Consider the following 19842-nt stretch of genomic DNA (forward strand, 5'->3'; position numbering starts at 1 on the left):
TACTGAAAATCAAAATACAAATGTTGATCTCATTTCAATGCTCAGAACACCACTGTTTTATGATTACAATTAGTGTTAAAAATATAATCTTTTCAGAGTGATGAAATTTTTAATGTGAAATATTAAAAAAATACCAAATACACAGAAGATAGAATTCAATATCAGGAGACATAAAAAAACAGAATTCAGTCTCTTCTCTGGAAATATCACATCAATAGGATATTTACTGTTAATTTAGTGTAAAATTAACTAGTCTTATAAACTAGTCTTATAAACATAGCATTATTATATAAAAATCATACTGAAAAATAAAAGTAGCAATTTAAAAATCTGACAGATTATAAAGCTTATGTAACTTGTATTTCTGTACACAAAAGCTAAAAATATAACTAAAATCTATTGTTGGTCTATTCCAAACCAGACGCTGTGGAACAGATTTGCCTGCATTAGTACTCTAAACTTCATTATAACTAAATGACACACATAGTATTATTATCTGGGACTTAATTATCGAATTTACCCAAGATAGTAAAGGTATGAATTACCAGAACCAGAATTGCAGCCTAGGTAAGCTGTCTCTAGAGCCCATTCTCTTCACCATTATTTTAAATATTAATTTTAAACTACTATTGATAACCTTTTCAGAAGGTTTAAAAAACACCATATAAAAAAGCAAGAAATGGATGAACTACACATCTTTTATATCATCAGTTTTGTTCAATTATTTACGTATCGAGGGATATTTCCCTACTTAAGATTATATAGCAATATGTCTAATGTTTTGCATGTGTAACAGTCCTATTTTCTACTATTGTCTTACTTGAAGTGCCTGGGTACTGCCTGTTTGCCCTCCTTGCATTCCCCGACCTTCTCGAAAGCTACATTTTAATTTGCCAGTGTATGCAGCTATGCATGGAACTAATGGAAGGTTAAAGGGCAGGAAGCAGAGAAAGGCCAGGCTGTTTCTTTTTCAGGTGATGGTGGCTTCTTGTTCTTACTAAAATCTGGATTATTTAAACATTAACTGTTTGTTTGAAGATAAACGTTTCAGCCCATAGCCCCAAATTAAATACGTTCTATTTAAAATACCTGGAAAGGTTTCTATATTCTTGACTAGGCCCTGACTCATACAGTGACTTTTTACATCCAAAGGCAGTGACCAAAAGGATCCTTATAATTGATAACTTCTATTCTTAAAGGTAGAAAAATGGAATGGCATTTAAAAAAACTTGAATTCACCTACAGACAGTCAGCAGCATTGTTTTCCAGCAGGAGTGTCAACAAACTAAATAAAGTCCAAATTGAATTAATCAAAATAAATTATTAAGACTTGAGTTTATACCTAAAGAACAATATTTTGGCATCTCTCCCTCCATATGGAATGGTTAACTGTGATACTACACTCTTCCCTCTGGATGCTAAGGATTCTTCTGGCTGTCATTACTAAAGCTCTTCCTAAATAAAATACATGAAACACTGCTTTGTGACACTCCCTTTGGACAAGTTTCCATGCTCAGGGCTATTTTGTTTTAGAAACTGTATTAGCTTGCGTAATTGCAAATACATTCTGTTAGATCCATAAAGAAAAACCACTTGGCTGAGTATCATTATAGCTAATATTAGAGGGACCTTTTTAAGTCAGCCAGTCTAGAACTGTTAGCTACTGATTTTCTTAGCACATCCACACCTAGTAGAGTTATTGGAAAATGTATCAGGTAGCTTTTGCTAGAATATGAACCCAAAACTCCATGTCTTAAGACAACAACCATTTATTCACATTTTTGTGGGTTATCTGTTTGGGCTTAGTTCATCAGAGAAGTTCATCGCTACTCTATGGGCTCACTCAAGTTTGTGGTCGGCTGCCCATCAGCTAGGTGATAGTTTCTGGGGGGTCATATGGCTCTCAGCAAGCTGGTTTATGATAGTCTCATTTGGTACAGCTGGAATGACTGGAGCTTCCCTCCATATGGTCATTATCCAGTAGGATATCTCAGGTTTGTTCATATGTCAGCTCAGAGTTCCAAGAGCAGCAAGTAAGCCAAAGCCATCATACAAGGGATTTTCCAGGGTCAGCTTGTATTACGTTTGCTAAGGTTACATTGGGCAAAGCCAGCCAAATGACCAACCCAAATTCAAGATTGGAGAAATAGACTCCATATCATATGGGAAGAAACAGTCTGTAACATTATAGGAAGAGTAGACCTTGGGACCATTATTATTATCCACAGAGAATATAAACAACGGGCAAGGTATTTCATTCAAACTAGGGGAAAGAATGAACCAGAGAGTTGATTTGAAGGGACCATATGAAAAAAAAAAAAAACTTTCAAAGAAAACAAGATAGAGGAAGAATTAGAAACTTTATCTTAGGCTTGGAGTGGGTATGGATATCACAGAAAGTGAACAAACAACTAATATTTTATGTCTATGGGCAGAGAAATGGATGCTTTGAGAGCAGGCACTCAATCATTAATTAATCTAAAGTGAAGGTCAAAGTGTGGTCAGGTATTTCTTTGCTTTGTTAAATCTTGACATGGTATCCACATGAATTTCCACATTAGTCCCAACGAATGAAGGAAACCTGTGTGAACTGATGTATTTAGAACTTCCTTACCAGAAAGCTCAATTGTATGTTACTACATTCTTATATTGGAATGTAAGAGTTGGGTATACAGCTTAACTTCTGAAAATGCTCACACAGTAACCATTGCAACTCCATATCTGTGGACATGGGGCTAGAAAGGAAGATACCATGTCACATTAAGCTGTTTTCTTTGGTATTTATCTACTTTTTAGTCCCCCATTTTACTAAAATACATAAGTAAGAAAAGTATGCCAAAGTCTGTAATTTAGCTTATTTCTTAACCTCAAATATGTTACCTAGCAACCATTGAAGGACATCTTTATATCTTTCAAGGCAAAATACTTCATATTAATTTAGCAAACATCTGTTTTCTTATGAGGCTAGGCCTGCTTTCATTGAGACAGTCTTCATGTACACTGCTCTCAGTGGCAATTATACTCCCTTTGCTTAATAGTTGATCAGATTAACAGAAATCTAGCTCTTAAAGGGACACTATTTATTTACCCTATTGCAAATTTGATCAAGCTTGGATTCTTTGGTGACCTTTTGTCATTGTGGGAGCTGTGAGATTAGAATTTGAAGTGAACAACCCATGATTTCTCCAGAAGACTGAATTATCACTTATCTTTTAGTTTTGAAAATGATGCTGTAATTTGGCAGGTTTATAACTTACCACTAATTGAAGCAATATTTATCAACTGCATGTGAAATATAGCATGGTGTTATGAACTCTAGAGGTTGTTAGGTTTGGTTAATAATCCAGGTTCTGGCACTCTTTACTGTGTGACATTTAGCAAATTGCTTAGTATCTTTAAATCGTAGTTTCTTCATCTGTAAAATGAGAGTAACAATAAAACTTGCTTTAATGTGTTGTTTTGAGAGTTGCATTAGTGTTCTAAACACCATAATTAACATTAGTGCTCTAAATCCCATAATTAATATTTGAACAAAGAATACTACGCTATATATTGTACTTAGCTTTCTCAGTTGCTTTATCAAAATCCACCAGTTTTATTTTGTTTGGAAAAATGAATTTTGTTTTAACAGGGGCTTAAAATTGGACATGAAAAAAATGGAAAAGTCAGATTTAAAAAACATACCACAAAAAGCCCCAAAACTGTAAGATGAATTAAGTCCTATCTGACCTTTTTACTTACAAATTTTATAGTACCAAAAAAACCCTTCATGACAATTTTCTGGAAACACAATTAACTTGCTGTTGTGAAAAATTAAAATACATTTTAAGGTAAATATATACTGTGAAAATTAGAATTATCAGAAAAACAGGTACAACAAGCCTTTGAATTTGCTTTTAGGTACAATACTCAAACACTTTCTGGTTCATATAGGCAAATATTTGTCATCTCTTTCCACTTGATTCACATGTGTGAGGCCAAATGTTAACCAGCAATGTTTGTTACAAAAAAGGAAGTCATCCAAAAAAAATTACTCTGGAGATGCCTCTTGTCTTGAGAAAGAGAATATTATCAGAAAATAATGTCAGATGGATGACTGAATCGTCTTGTGACTGTGGATAGTAGTAGACCTTCAAAGGTCACCATTTGGATTCATATGAGTTATTTGTTCATATCCTTGTCACAAAAGGGAATAGAATGGCTGTGGGTACTTTCAAGTAGAGAATTTTGAACCTGTGTTGGAAGATTTGGATTTCTAAAATCTCATCATAAGAAAATGAAAAGGATACCTATCCTTAAGGCTCATGTGCCAGTGGAGAAGCTGAAATTTAAGTCTAGTGGTATGTGAAATATTCAACAGACTTCGTCAAAGGCTTAGCTTTAAAGCTAGGGTAAGTATTTTGAGGAAAAAATGAGAAACATTTTTTGGTCCTCATAAATCTAGTGCCTGAGGATATGCATATTCAAGATATGGAATTCTAAAAATGTTAATATTTACTTAAATTTTAACTTGGAATTTTTGAGACTAATAAATGTTCTTCAGTTAAGGCAATACCAACTGCGAAATAGTTCATGAAGTCATGGAGATGCAGTTCAAAATTCTGTTTTCATTATTGATAGAAATGTTCAAGAACAAGGATTAGCCATGTAGGAACCATTCACTTAAGAATTCTGAAACCCAGAAGTAGCCATACTTACATAAACATTGGCAGCCTGGACTAACCAACAAATTGTGACTATCATTAAATGAATATGTTAGAGCAGGAAAATAATGCAGTTGTTAAGAACTGCAGTTTGGAACTGACCTGGGAAAGATTGTCTTATGACAAGTTTTCTCGTAGCTAAATTCCTTTTCCTTGGAATTAAAATGACAGTTACAATTTCTAACGTGAAAGATGAAAAATCTGCTAGAAATAATAGGGTTAAAATGATATATTTTTATGGGGATACAGGGCAGTACTTTGCCAAACACCTTGAAAAATTTTAGTGTTTCTCTTTTCATTGTTTATACCAACAAAGAAGGTAGTATGGTGCCACTGAAAAGGTATGGGTATTGTAGAGAGAGAGAGAAGCAATTTTAAACTTAGCTCTGTGACGTGCTACTTAATGACTTGGGGCAAATTAGTCAATGAATCTGATCCTCAATTGTTTCATGTGTAATATAACTATAACAATGCCCATCTCATAAGGTCCTTTGGAGGATAAATGAAATAAGGTCTGTAAAGTGCCCAGCACATGGGCAGAGAATGCTGTACAGGGTGACCTTTATGACTTAGTAGAAACAGTGGCAATTACATCAAAGCTCTATCTCTGAATCTTTGTGTCAGTGAACTTGAAGTGCAAGACCTGGTCATATGCATAGCAGAAGCTACCTCCTTGGTCAGCCCTGAAAACACTTCCATTTAGCCACCAGTTCCAATTAAAACTATTAGCCCAGAAGATGACAGAATAGCTACCTTGATATGGTTCCCTGCCTCTGGTTTTAAAATCTTTGAGCTGTGTGCTATAAAAAGAAGCCAGTGCTTCTTTTCCATCTCCTAATAGATTTTCTGGTCATTCGGGCTCTTGTGAATGTTTGGTTTTTGACTGATCCATTTATTTTTTAGTTATTCTCTGACCTCCACTACTCTACTTTTGGGAAAATCCGTCATCAGCGTTTATTCAGACTTTTGCAATTCCTGTGAGCCCTACTCCATTGTTATCCTACGGAGGTGTTGCTCAGACATTCTGGACCTGAACAGGCCACTCCAAAGTGCCTTGCCCTTTCAGACCACTGTTCCAGCTTAGGATCCTACCTTTGTCCAGCATTGACTTTACTTTTGTCCCCTCGGCCTGTGTTCCTCAACCAGAAACCTCTTCTTGTTACTTGTGGTTCTCTCTTTGAGAATAATAATGAGTGTTTTTATCATTGACTTGAATCCTAAGTCTCACTGTACCTTTGTTTTTCTAGAAGACCAAAAAATACTCTTAAACTGTTCTCATTAACTTCCTTAGAATACCAATGAGGTAATGCTTTGAAATAAATTTTAATTTTATAAGGAATATATTAATCCAGAACATTTTTAATTATAAAGAACAATATCTGAAATCAGATCACCCCTATTGTAAATACTATTACACCCTGAATTTGCTTCTAGTATTTTTATAGGTATACCTCAAGATGGCTTTCTATTCTACTATTCTACTTTTTTTGCATCATATTTTTCATTTTACTATGCAAGTGTCATGATTTTTGTTTTTGATGGCTACTTAACATTTTGCAGAGTGAATAAATCATAATTTGATAATAACAATTTCCCTATCAGTAGGTGTTTTAGTTCTAATTTATAAATATTATAATTAATATAAATTACATTTTTGGAATATCAGTTCACATAAAAAGAGAATAAAGGAATGTCATAGTGGTATATGGTAAGTCTAAAGTCAATTTAAGAAATATAAAGCACATTTTCTATTGCTCCAGTATTCTACCAGCTTGATTATGATAGTGAAGAATTTTAAATTAAAAGTCATTGCTTATGTTTTTAAATACATTTTAAGCTATTGAATTTAATTTCACACACACACACACACACACCCACACCCACACACGCACACTAGAGCTAAAATAGGAGAGAGAGAGAGAGAGAGATTTAGAAAGTGATAATCTTACAAATGTTTTAAAAATATATTTTACTGAAATTTGGAAACATCATTAATGTAGAAATAATGTAATAAATGATGGTTAGTTTTCTTGAACTGCCCACCTAAATCTGTATCACCTTTTCTGTAGATTTGTAAAGTAGGACTATAACACCTACTGTATATACCTTAAATGAGTATAACAAACAAAATGACCTACTTGTAAATTGTAAAGCAAAATTAGAATATTAGATACATTCAGTACCTAGTTCTATTTTAATAGTTAGAAAAAAAAAAAAAAAAAAGGTTATATGAAATTCCAAGGACCCCAGCAGTGGAAACTTGACCAACAAATACTCACACTACCACCCCAGAATCAACAGTAAAAAATGAATGGAACTGCTGGGAAATCAAGCTCAGAGCTTCAAAAGGAAGAGAGAGCAGTTACTAGTGATGAAGAGTTCATAATGTGTGCTCAGAAGATGCTATTAAATTAGTTAATAAAAAGATAACCAGAAAACTGTAGGTACAACACAACGATCTCTGCAAGGGAAGTAGGGATTTGGGGAATGGATTTTTAGCTCTCTATAGGAGTCGTAATTGAATTCTTGTACATAAGGGAGTTGTTCTCCTAAGGGTCTGGCTGCAAGGAGAATCTCTGTCATTTAAATTAAAACCAGCTGCTCTAAAAAAACTCCTGAATTTCAATGGCTCTGTACACAGTAGACTTTCAACAGTCCACAGTATTTCCTGGGGGTTGGGTAAGGAGTTGAGCTGCTTTGTTATGTACAGTCACTCAAGAACTCAGACTAATGAAAACACACATTTTCATTATGTGGCCTCATTGTTTTATCGGGATATATCTGGATATGTACTCCCAGGTGGCCTATGGGCAAAACAAATGAAGAATAGGTTAGAGTATATTTTTATGGGCTAGAGTAGGAAGAGGTGCATAATACTTAGTTCTTATTTCATTGGTGATATCTAGTCCATATTTATCCACCTAAACACAAGGAGAGGAGAGCTGGAAATGAAGTCCTTAGTGAGAAGCTACCTTCTTTGTTTTTTGTTTTTTGTTTTTTTTTTGAGGCGGAGTCTCTCTCTGTGGCCCAGGCCGGAGTGCAGTGGCCAGATCTCAGCTCACTGCAAGCTCCGCCTCCCGGGTTTACGCCATTCTCCTGCCTCAGCCTCCGGAGTAGCTGGGACTACAGGCGCCCGACACCGCGCCCGGCTAGTTTTTTTGTATTTCTTTTAGTAGAGACAGGGTTTCACCGTGTTAACCAGGATCGTCTCGATCTCCTGACCTCGTGATCCGCCCGTCTCGGCCTCCCAAAGTGCTGGGATTACAGGCTTGAACCACCGCGCCCGGCCGAGAAGCTACTTTCTAGAGAATATTTTATGCTGTGGAAGGTGGAGCACAAATTTTGGTGAACAGTGAATATGTGATAGGTTCTCTGATGAAGGGTGGCAGTCGGGGGACTTCCAGGCATGAGGCAGCTGGAAGTGTATCCCCGCTTGGGTCAACTCTTCATAAAAAGTAGTTTTTGCACAGTCATTAATTTTCAATGTAGATATCTAAAGTATAATGTTCCTTGTAATATATCAGGTAATACGTCAGATATGGACAAAGAAGAAATTCAAGATAAGGATATTCTATGAAAGTAAATTAGTTTCTGTGTCTCAATGTGATTAAAAGAAAGTAGTCAATCTAAATATTGACATGCGCAACAGTTATTTGCAATTACTACACATTTGTTTCTGGGAATATGTTTTTAAATGTAAATCATGAGTAAGCATATTCCATTGATTATAATAATGATGCCTTATATTGTATAGCTCATTTTGCTTTTGCACATGTTTTCTATTACAGTTAATCCTCACAATAATCCTATGAGATAGGCAGAGTAGATAAGGATATCATCCTAGCATGAAAGAGAAGACTTAAGATACAGTAGTTAGTGGTGGAACCTGGAAGAAAGCCCAGAATTTCTGACTCCAGACTCCATACTTTCCACTTCTGAAACCCTTCACAAATTTAACTTTACTTTTTTGAAAGGTGGGGGAATGATGAGGAGGGTGAAAGGTTGGAAAAAACAAAACATTGACTTGTGTCTGCTTCTGTAACTAGCGAGAATTTTTATTTCTTGTATCTTACACGTTGAATGAATGTTTTAGACCATATTTCACATATCTTTTGAAGGTCAACTTTAATCATACGAATAGATTTACAAGAAAGAAAATTCTCTAAAATTTGATTTAGAGGCTTGAACTTGAAATTTGGGGCTTATTTAAAATCTTTGACTTTTATTCATTATCTTATATTTGTATAGAAACAGTACAAGGTCATATAGTGAGCAATCTGTATGTTTTCTGTTTTTATTTTTATTTTCCTTTAGTTAATATATTCCAATAATTTGTAAGAGATTCAAATGGAATCCTTAGCATTTTAACAATTGTGCATTCCAGCAATTGCAGTGCATTACAAATGAAAGGATTTTAGGATGAAATGGGGGGTTTTTAGAGTGGCTGTTAATGCGATAACTTCAAAGTCTCCATGCTCTCTTAGCGGTCCTGTGGTTGGCTCATTATTTGAGCAGTATCGCTTTGCGGTTTGACAAGGCTGCGCAGCAGCAGCCACTGTGAGCTGATGGTCTTGCAGGTATGTGGATCTAGCTCCTACCCGTGGTGATGTGGAGCTACAGCATGTCACTGGAGAGAAACCAATAGCAGAAAGCTGATACGTAATCGTGTATGATTGGAATACAAAATGAAACCATCAAAGTGTCCTTAGCAAATAGCAAACTAGATGACAGATCTCACCAATGTTTTACTAAAATTTATTGTAGTTTTAAAATTTTCAGGTATTTATGAAAATAGGATGTCCTCTAGTGGGGATCAACAGAATCTTCCAAGTAGGCTAATATTTGCTTAGAGTTGATGTAAGAAGGAAAGAAAGTTGTTGAAAAAACAAATATATTTTGAAAGTTGCTTACTTTTTCCTGGAAATTTCTCTACTGCTCCCTGTCAACTGATGGCTGGATTCGTACTCTCTGTGCACTGCATTTTTATTTCCATTACTTTTCACAGAGGCTTTTAAACACAGCAGGCAGTGTGTTCTCTCTCAGCTTCCAAGTTCTATGTTTTTAGCCTAAGTGAAAGTAAACCATCCCTTTGCCACTTTTTTCTAAATTATTAATTCATTATATCCTATCTTGAAACAATTTTGAGGTAGATGTCTATCTTCGTCACTAACAATTTAAAGTATTTAAAACATGAGAATGAATGCTTTGCAAGGAGCATGGTTGTAGGCAATGCTTACCTTACATTATGCCTCTTACCTTCCTTTACCTCCCAAGCCTCTCTTTCTACAAAGCATTTCTTCCTAGCAAGAGAGGCTTGGGAGGTAAGGGAAGATACAGATCGATAGATACATACATAGATAGATAGATACATAGATAGATACATAGGTAGATATAGATATAGATATGCCATGGCTGTTTTATTACTTGTCACTTACAGTAAAATACCATATTCTTTACATTGAAAGACAGTTTAAGGTATTATAATTAAATCTCTTGTAATTTGTGAACAGCATTCCATCCATGCCAGAGGTTCTCAAACATTAGCACAGATCAGAATCACCTGGCAGACTTTTTAAAACTCATTTGTTGGGCCCCATTACCAGCCTTGGATTCAGTGGATCTAGGATGGGGCCTGGTAAATTGCATTGGTAACAAGTTCCTAGATGATTCTGATGTGTGGGTCAAGAAACTGCATTTTGAGAACTATGGTCAATGCTAAACCAATCTTTCCATCAGTCAATTTTTCTCTGCTAATTGTTGGAAAGTGAGGAGAAATACTCAGGTCAGAAGCCTGGAAACTCTGAACTGCTAAGGCTTAAACAGATTTATTCTCTTTTAACTTTGTGTTTCATTAACAGTATTTTCTTATGCATATTTATAGCATGTTACTTGGTCTTTGGAGGATGGTAGCTGATTTTACTTTGAATGTACTTGCACAATTTACATCAATTTATCAGACTGATACAAGAAGGTAAAAGAATCTCAAGTATTCTCACTTGTTTTCTTAGAAAAGGGTAGAAATGGAAAGCTTTCATAACTGTTTTTTAAAACATACTCTGTGGTATTAATATTTACATTTTAGCTCATATTGTCACCTGCATTATTAGACTTCACAAACTGTTAAAATGAATTCCCCATGGAGCTCTCTGTTAGTGCTAGATGTTGCAGCAGTCAAATAAAGGAGACTTTTCTCCATATTTTGAGATGGACGTAAGATATAACAGAAATAATGTAGAAGGCTGGAGTTAAGAAAGGCTCATAAATAAAGCATTTCCTTTTGTATGAGCTGAGAATATAAATCTTAAAACAGAAAGTATGTGTTCTATGTAGTACTTACTGTTGCCACCTTGGGAAAATACTTCACCTCTCTGTTTTAGAATCTTCATCTTTAAAAATGGAATAGTGCTACCTTCATCTTAGGGAGCTTTAAGGATGGAATGAGTTAAACTATTTAAAGTGTTTAAAATAATGCTTACTCTCAACACTGTTATTAGTAGACACTACATCTTGGAGAAAGACTGTTATGTAGCCCTTTCTTGTCATACTGCCGGTAGCAGTGGAAATGCAATTAAAGTGAGATAAAATTTAAGTTACCACCAGATTGTGCCTTATAATTATAATAGTCAACTCCTTTTTCAAAAATGTATATAATATCATTTTTTTGTAGAAGAAAAGATCATTAGTCAGGCTCCATGCATTTAAGACCAAGTAGTTGGTTCTTCATTATATATTTTATTTCTGCCAGAGTGTTTGATTGACTGTCTATATTGGCCATTAGGTTGCCCAGTATGACTGCATCACCAAAGGTTAGAGAAGGAAAATGCTGGATGGGCACGCTGGCTCATACCTGTAATCCCAGCACTTTGGGAAGCTGAGGCAAGTGTATTGCCTGAGGTCAGGAGTTCGAGACCAGTCTGGCCAACATGGTGAAACCCCATCTCTACTAAAAAAACCAAAAAAAAATTAGCCAGACGTCGTGTGTGCCTGTAATCCCAGCTACTCGAGAGACTGAGGCAAGGGAATTGCTTGAATCAGGGAGGTAAAGGTTGCAGTAAGCCGAGACTGTGCCACTGCACTCCAGCCTGGGCTACAGGGCTAGGCTCCGGATCAAAAAAAAAAAAAAAAAAAAAAAAAGGGAGAGAGAAGGAAAATGCTGACTCAGTTTCCAAAGTATTCAGTACATTTAGAACAGCAAGAAAGATTAGAGAACAACACATATGACTTCAAATGAATGCTGAGGGTTCTCACAATGATGATCTGGACATGAACTAGGTAGCTAGAATGCCAAAGGATAATGGAGATGGAGGAAAAATGAAGCAGTCATCATTGCAGAGAACCCCCACTAGGATTTCAAAATTATCTGACCTGTTCCCGACCCCCTCCTTCCCTTCCTCATTAAGGAAAACCTATGTGCCTTTTCCTTGTTGGTATTGCCCATGGTGCCAAGCACAGTACTGCTCAGTAAATGTTGGCAGGTTTGATTTGACTGTGAATGACATGGTTTGTGTTACGGCCTCAGCTTTTTCCTCTATTAAAAAACTGCATGTAAAGAAAAATCAGAACATACTGTAGTTAGCATAGTAAATCCTAACCTTTCTTTTCCTATCAGCTTACCTGTATTTCTGTTCATCTAAAAATTTCCTGTTTCCAATCTAATAATAGAGATATGTAAATAGATTCTAAGCTAATGAATTGTGGCTACAATTTTAAACAGATAAATGCAGTTGCAAATGAAAATATTGATGTAATTTCAGCTCTGATAAAATCCAAAACTGAGTGAAATGCTGCACTTGATGTCTGCATAACAAAGTGTCACTGGGATGGGTAGGGGTGGGTGCTGGAGAGTTCAGGAGGTCGATGTTCATTATTTGTCCCATCTGGCTTTACAGTCAAAAGAAGTACAGTAGCCTTCTGCGGTGAATTCTCTGTTCGGGTAGGAAATAACTCTCAGCGTACTTGAAAAGTTAAATGCAGTAATAATGAAAAGTGATATTTATGCATATCAATGTAGTTTATTCATTTTGTCTGAAAACAGCTAATCTTTTCATAGGAAATATATTATTAGTAATATGTTAGATATACCAGGATTTTAATATATTGATTAAGGATCTGGACTCTTGGCAACTAAAATCAAACCTTTTTTAAAAATAATTAGGAGATATGTATATTTTCTTAAAACCTAAAAATAAATTTTTAGAGTTCGATTTTTAGAGTTCCATTTCATTAGCCTATCAAAGCCACCACATTGCATAGCTCTGGCTGCATCATGGACAGGGACATGTCATTGACCCTATAAGCTATAAGGTAGGATTTATTGAGTGACTGCTAAGTGGGAGACACCAGTATCTAGCTAATCCAAACCAGAAATTTGAATTTATCCATCTTGAGTCAAATCTGTTTCATTTTCAAGTCTTGCTGATTCTACTCCATAAATATGGCTCTTCTATATCCCCACACCTTTGGTTTTCTGTATCCCTACCTCATCATCTTTTGCTCAGACTCTTTTTATAATCTTATTTTTATTTTTGTTTATTTATTTACTTATCTATTTTTATTTTCTTTTAAGATGGAGTCTTATTCTTTCGCTCAGGCTGGGGTGCAGTGGCATGATCTCAGCTCACTGCAACCTCTGCTTCCCTGGTTCAAGCGATTCTCCTGTTGCAGGCTCCCAAGTAGCTGAGATTACAGGTACCCATCACCATGGCCAGCTAATTTTTTTTTTTTTTTTTTTTGTATTTTTAGTAGCAATGGGTTTTCACCATTTTGGCCAGGCTGGTCTTGAACTCCTGATCTCAAATTATCTGCCTGCCACGGCCTCCCAAAGTGCTGGGATTATAGGCGTGAGCCACCATGCCTGGTCTATAACCTTTATTTTTAAATGAATGATTTTCATTGTTATCAGAATATTAAAATGAAATAACATCTAAAGTTCTACAAGTAAACAAACAAGAGCAGTCCTATGTTTTCCCTATTCCTAGCTCCTCTCCAACAAAAAGAATGAATTTCTACCCATTTAGCAGTTTCTTATGGTGATTATTTTTGTATTTCCAAGTAATATACTTTAATATCCTACTTTATGAATTTTAGAGACTATTGACTTTTTAGGATGATTTATAAGAACTTAACTTCTTTATAACCCCTTTCTTCTCTGCCCTGCCCCCAATATACTTACATTATAATTTTGAGTGAAATCCATATTGTTTTCATTATTCCCATGTAAATATTATTCACTATCAGATCAAATACTATCCCATGATCAAAGTCTCTTTCTTAAACAGAGTTTGTTGTTTTTTCCATAGAACTAATAATTGCCTCACTTTTTTATTTGTATAGTTTATATTGACTTTATGGCTACATTTACCTTTTTTTTTTTTTTAACAGTTACCAACAGATCTGTAAAATCCATCCCTATGCAATTTTCCTTATTATCTAATTCTGATACAGTATATCAGTTTTATTATTTCCCTAGTGTTAACAATCCTAGAATCATTTCTCTTTGTTCCATGTAAAATGATTGCTCTCTCGATCTGTTACATAGCAGTTAGACTGAACTTCCCTTATCGTCACCTGAAAACGTCTTTGCCTCTCTCTTACATTTGGTCACCTGTTTGTTGGATTCCATTATTTTCACTTCTGATAGCCTCCTTACAAGGGATGTATGAAAGTAATTTTTTTCTTTTAGAATGTTTTTGTATGTTATCTCCTTGTTTTATTATCCTACTTGTTGGAAAGTTTGTCTAGGCACAGAATTTGAGATTGAAAATCAATTTCCTCCAGAATTTCATAGGAATTTCTCTATATCTTCTGGTTGCAATGTCGCTGTAAAGACTTGTGATGTCATAATTTCTGATCCTTTGACAGTAACCTGAACTTTTAAAATTTGTTTCTTTGTGCCACACCCTGCTGAAGCTTTTAGAATATTCTTTTTATCCCTGATATTGTTACCAGCTTTTATCTTCTTAATTGTGATGAACACTTTGAAAATTCTTTGGTATAATTTTTTCTTATCTTATTTTTTGGAACAAACTTTTTTTTTGATATTGGACTTACTGAATCCTCTAATATGACTATATTTTTCTATTATTGCTCATCTTTTTCAATTTTGATCTCCATTCCAATAAACTTTCTCAATTTATCCTTCCAGCCTTTTAACTTTAAAAAGTCAATCATATTTTTAATCTACAAAACTTCTACTTAATCCCTAGATCTTCAAATATATATGTGTGTATTTGTGTGTGGGTGTAAGTGTGCATGCATGCATGTGTGTGTTTGTATCATTCATTTTCTTCTGCATCCTGTGATGAATGCAATCTCTCATTTCTAGCCCAGGGTATTAATTTTAATTTCCCTTAAGTTCTCTTATACTTCAGCTTTGTCTGTATTTCATTCTGGCTTCTTTTTATCTGTCTATTTTGGTATCTACATTTTATTTCAGAGAATTTTACCAAATCCCTGGTAAACCTCAATTCTCTGTGTCAAACATGAGACAATAAAAATCTACTTGCAAGCAGCCGGGTGTGGTGGCTCACACCTGTAATCCCAGCACTTTGCAGGGCCGAGGCGGGCGGATCACAAGGTGAGGAGATGGAGACCATCATGGCTAACACGGTGAAACCCCTTCTCTATTAAAAATACAGAAAAATTATTTGTGTATTTTTTTTGCCGCGTGGTGGCCCAGGGTGCCGGTAGTTCCAGCTCCTTAAGAGGCTGAGGCAGGAGAATGGCCTGAACCCGGGAGGCGGAGCTTGCGGTGAGCCGAGATCGCGCCACTGCACTCCAGCCTGGGCTACAGAGCGACACTCCATCTCAAATAATAATAATAATCTACTTGGAAGCTGTGTGTGTGTGTGCGTGTGTGTGTGTGCGCGTGTGCACGCGTATGTTTGCATGCACGTAATTGTTAATGTCTTTTGTGATTCGTTACAGGCCATGCTATAATGATGACCAGCTGCTTGATTCACTGGGTACCATCAGTGTCACTCTCTGTTTATCTTAGGAATGATCATTGTTGTCAAAGACAGATTTTTAAATCTGTCTGGAGTGAGGATGGAGGACATGAAATCCTGTATTCCTGAAGGAGAGGGTGCCTGAGAAGCGAAGTCAGTTGCTGGGGTCTCGACATAAGTGTACATAATTTTATTTAATCCTTTTGTTTTCATTTCCATGCCTTTACCTTTTGTCTTCCTGATAACCGTAAGTCCAGATTTTCCCTAAAATATGTCCTGGCTTTTAATGGGATGATAGGTAGGCCGGCAGTAATATAACCCTTGAATTTGGTTCCTCTTACCTTCCATTTGATCTGATGCTCACACTTTCTGAGCCATTCTGGGGTTCTGTGGGAAACTGTTTGCATTACTTTGTCTCCCTCTGCAGGCCTCTGTGGGTCCATCTTCCTTTACTACTCTGCTACGTGTGTATCACCCTTTCATCTGCCTTCCATACTCGTATATTGTGGTCATGAAAGATAGAATCTGAGTTAAGATTTTTTGTTTTTGCTGTCCTGTGGGCAATTTCTTAGTAAATATAGGGCAGAAAACTATTTTACCATCTAGAATACAGAAGTCTTGTAAGTAATCTCTCTTTACTTTCTTGACTCTAAACTTGACTCTAAACTCCATAGCTGCACTCAAGTTCAAGTTTAGTAACAGAAGCGTGGCTGTCATTTTCACGTTCCCTACATGAAAATAAACTTTCACCTAAAAATCTTAATAAAGCCTTCTTAGCTTTAGATATTATTGCTTTTTGCCCCACCCTTACCTGATTCCTGATCTCTTTCTTCTAGTGTTTCCATGTGCCCCTTCCCCATGCTCTGGCCAAATAGAATTATTCAAAATTCTCTGAAATCATGAGGCTATTTCATAGCTCTGTTCCTTTGTAGATTTAATTATTTCTGCATATTCTGCATGGACTGTGCTTTCCGTTTCTTTCTGGTTGCTGAAGCTCATCCTTTTATGTGTCATTTCTCAATCATCATTCTTCTGTCACCTTCATAGTTATGTTTTACTCTTTTTGCCATTTTTATTTAAACTAATTTTCTCTTAAAAATAAAATAAATTGACTTCATAAGGGACCTTTTTTCTGAAGTTAAGTGGGAACTATTTTGTGATTTTTAGTAAGACTTTACTTGATCAGATTTGCATTTTAAAGCAATCACTATCTATAGTGTATAGAATAGTTTAATGCTTAGCCTGCCTGCACTCAGAAACTGTTTCTAGGACTGTTAGAGCAATTGGGTGAGAGACGATGAGAAGTGACCCAGGGCAATGATAGTAGCAATGGATGAGTGGAAGGGTCAAGAGATGTTAAGGAGATAAAATTTAACAGCACTGTGTCAGAGACTGAACGGGAATTAAAGAAAAAAAGTAAAAGGAAATTATCAGACTTCACTTTATGTTTACTTTATAATTTACTTGCCTTCATAGACCATCCACTGATCTTATGGGGTTGTCAGCTCACTAATATTCACTTTTAAACCAAACTCCAAAGTTGAGATTTTTGAAAAACTTCATACAGTGTCAGCTTTAACCTTGATGTGAAAATTGAGGTGAACTAGCTATATAAACTGAGGTGAACTAGCTGTTGGTGAATGTATTACATGTATTGTGATGATATTGATGTTACCAAAACTTTTAATGGATTCAGTTCATAATTATACCACATGAGCTATTGAGATTTCTAGAAGGCCTCCAAGAGTCATGAAATGGCACTCATTCACAGATCTTTTGTCATATCAGTTCTGTAACAACAACTGCAGATCGAGTCTGTGATGAACTTTTCAAAACATCTAAAAATAGTATGTATTGTGTCTTAATCCCACACTGTCATTTTGCAACTTTCTTTGTCCAATGATGCCTACCATTTTTGAATTTTTGGGTCTTAAAACTGTGGTATACAAAATTTTATCTTTGAAAAAATATTTAACTTTACCTTTTAAGCCTCTTTCTCTGTACCGTAGGGGAAAATATATTTCTCTCAATTCAAAGTAACATAATCACTTCTGGTTTAAAACTCAGTGTTTGAGGACCAGGCTCATTCAGTTCCAGATTCTTCCTTTTCTTTCTGCAGTGATAGGCTGGCGGGGGTGGGGGGGGGTTGTTGATTGCGGTTACCTATTATCATGGCATCAGGGGTGACACAGCTTGCTCATTGCCATTGCTACCCACCAAGGCTGCTGTCTGATGAGTGCCCAAAGGTAGGATGCCTGTCATACATAACTCGAGTTATTTTAACCTATCATCACATCTTCTGTGTCCTTTTTGCTTTTCTGTACCAGCTCTATGCATCTTTCCTGTCCTGATTTCAAGTGCTCTCTAGGATCACTTCTTTCTTCTGGAAAATTCCATATGGCTCTTGGGGAATTAGAAAAAAAAAAAAATGTATGCTTTCCTATACTGTTGTGGTCAATGTTGTCCTTTGTGATTCCATTCTCAGGTCCAAATGCTACTTTGAAACCCAGCCCAGAGAGGCAACCTCTTCAGTCTGTTCTAGGGTTCCTTTTCCTTCCAATTCTCTTCCCTGTACTAGTTTTTCTTTTTGTGGGAAAACACTTAACCTCACTCATCACTCTTCCCTAAGATATGATTTCTGGTTGCACTTTATATGTTTAGTCTTTTGCTTTTTTTTAAGATGTAGAAGTCCAGTTATTGTCATAGAAATCCTTGTTCTTCAACACAATTTCTGTTATAGCTTAGAAGAACCTATTTAACTTTACAAAGCCAGTAATTTGAATATACCAGGGAGCAGTGCTTATAGAAATGTAATGCTACTGCTTGAATGTTGAAGGAAAACAGTAATGTTTTAAATAAGTACAGGGTTAACATTAGCTCAGCTAATATTTTTAAATCATCTGATTATATCATAATATTTTCTAATCAGGTTACAGATTAGTGTATTTTTATTCAAATAGACTTTTAACTTCATAGAAGAGGCAGTCTTTCCCCTATTACTTCTCCCTATTTCTTTGATTATTTATGATTCCTTAAAAATAAGTTACTTTATCCCATTGAAACACATATACCTCTGTGTAGTATATGGAATAACAAAAATAGTCATAATCATTTTTATACAACTGAGTGGTAGGTTACTTACAAAACGTCAATCAAACGCTAAAATAAATAATGTTTAAAAATGTAGGAGCAGCTTGCTGTGACAGACAAAGATAGTATGTAATACTGTCAGTACTAAAAAAAAGTCATCACGAATGTTTAGGACTTCATGGAAAATCAGAGTAGATCTTCTGATGTTGTTTCTTCATAGCAGGTTCACTGCACGAAAGAAATATGTTATCATATACGTTGCCTTCTATTTCATCCTCATACTTATGGTGAGAAATGAGTACTGTGAGAGAAATATCATAGAGGCAAATGATGAAGCTACAAGGTCATTATAACTTCCTGCAATTTTCCTTAGTTAGTTAGGTAAACTATATTTGGATGAATATCTATGATTTAAGAGTTTAACAATAATAATGGTTTACAATATTAATAAACTTCTCATGGTTAATGGAAACATATTTCATATTAAGGCAGTGAGTTACTAATAACAATATGTATCATGTAGCAAATATATATTTTAAGTGAAAGTCCATATTCCAAAGTATAAATTCATTAAATCATCACAATAATTCCATTGGTTGAGGTATTAGTCTGTTTTCACACTGCTATAAAGACATACCTGAGACTGGGTAATTTATAAGGAGAAGAGGTTTAATTGACTCACGGTTCTGCAGGATCCATAGGTAGCATGGCTGGGGAGGCCTCAGGAAACTTACAGTCACGGTGGCAGGTGAAGGAGAAGCAAGCTCATCTTACGTGATGGGAGCCAGAGGAAGAGAGAGAGCCAACAGGGATGTGCTACCCACTTAAAAACAAAACAAAACAAAACAAAACAAAACAAAACAAAAAAACAGATCTCATGAGAACTCTATCAGAACAGCAAGGGGGGAAGTCTGCCCCCATGATTCAGTCACCTCCCACCAGGCCTCTCCTCCAATACTGGGAATAACAATTCAACGTGAGATGTGAGTGGGGACACAGAGCTAAACCATATCAGTAGGGTATAATATTATTGCCATTTTACAGATGAGAATACTATGGAACTTAGAGAAAATCAATGTTCAATCAAAGTCTGCACGAATATT

General features: G+C 35.7%; 1 protein-coding gene across 2 annotated transcripts in view; it reads left to right on the forward strand.

The window, feature by feature from the left end:
- Positions 1 to 19842, forward strand: part of NAV3 (neuron navigator 3) — a 394671-nt gene that overhangs the window by 79109 nt on the left and 295720 nt on the right. The gene's annotated exons all lie outside the window — the stretch shown is intronic.

This window comes from Mandrillus leucophaeus, unplaced genomic scaffold, assembly GCF_000951045.1.
Source record: "Mandrillus leucophaeus isolate KB7577 unplaced genomic scaffold, Mleu.le_1.0 Scaffold225, whole genome shotgun sequence".
Lineage (NCBI taxonomy): Eukaryota > Metazoa > Chordata > Mammalia > Primates > Cercopithecidae > Mandrillus > Mandrillus leucophaeus.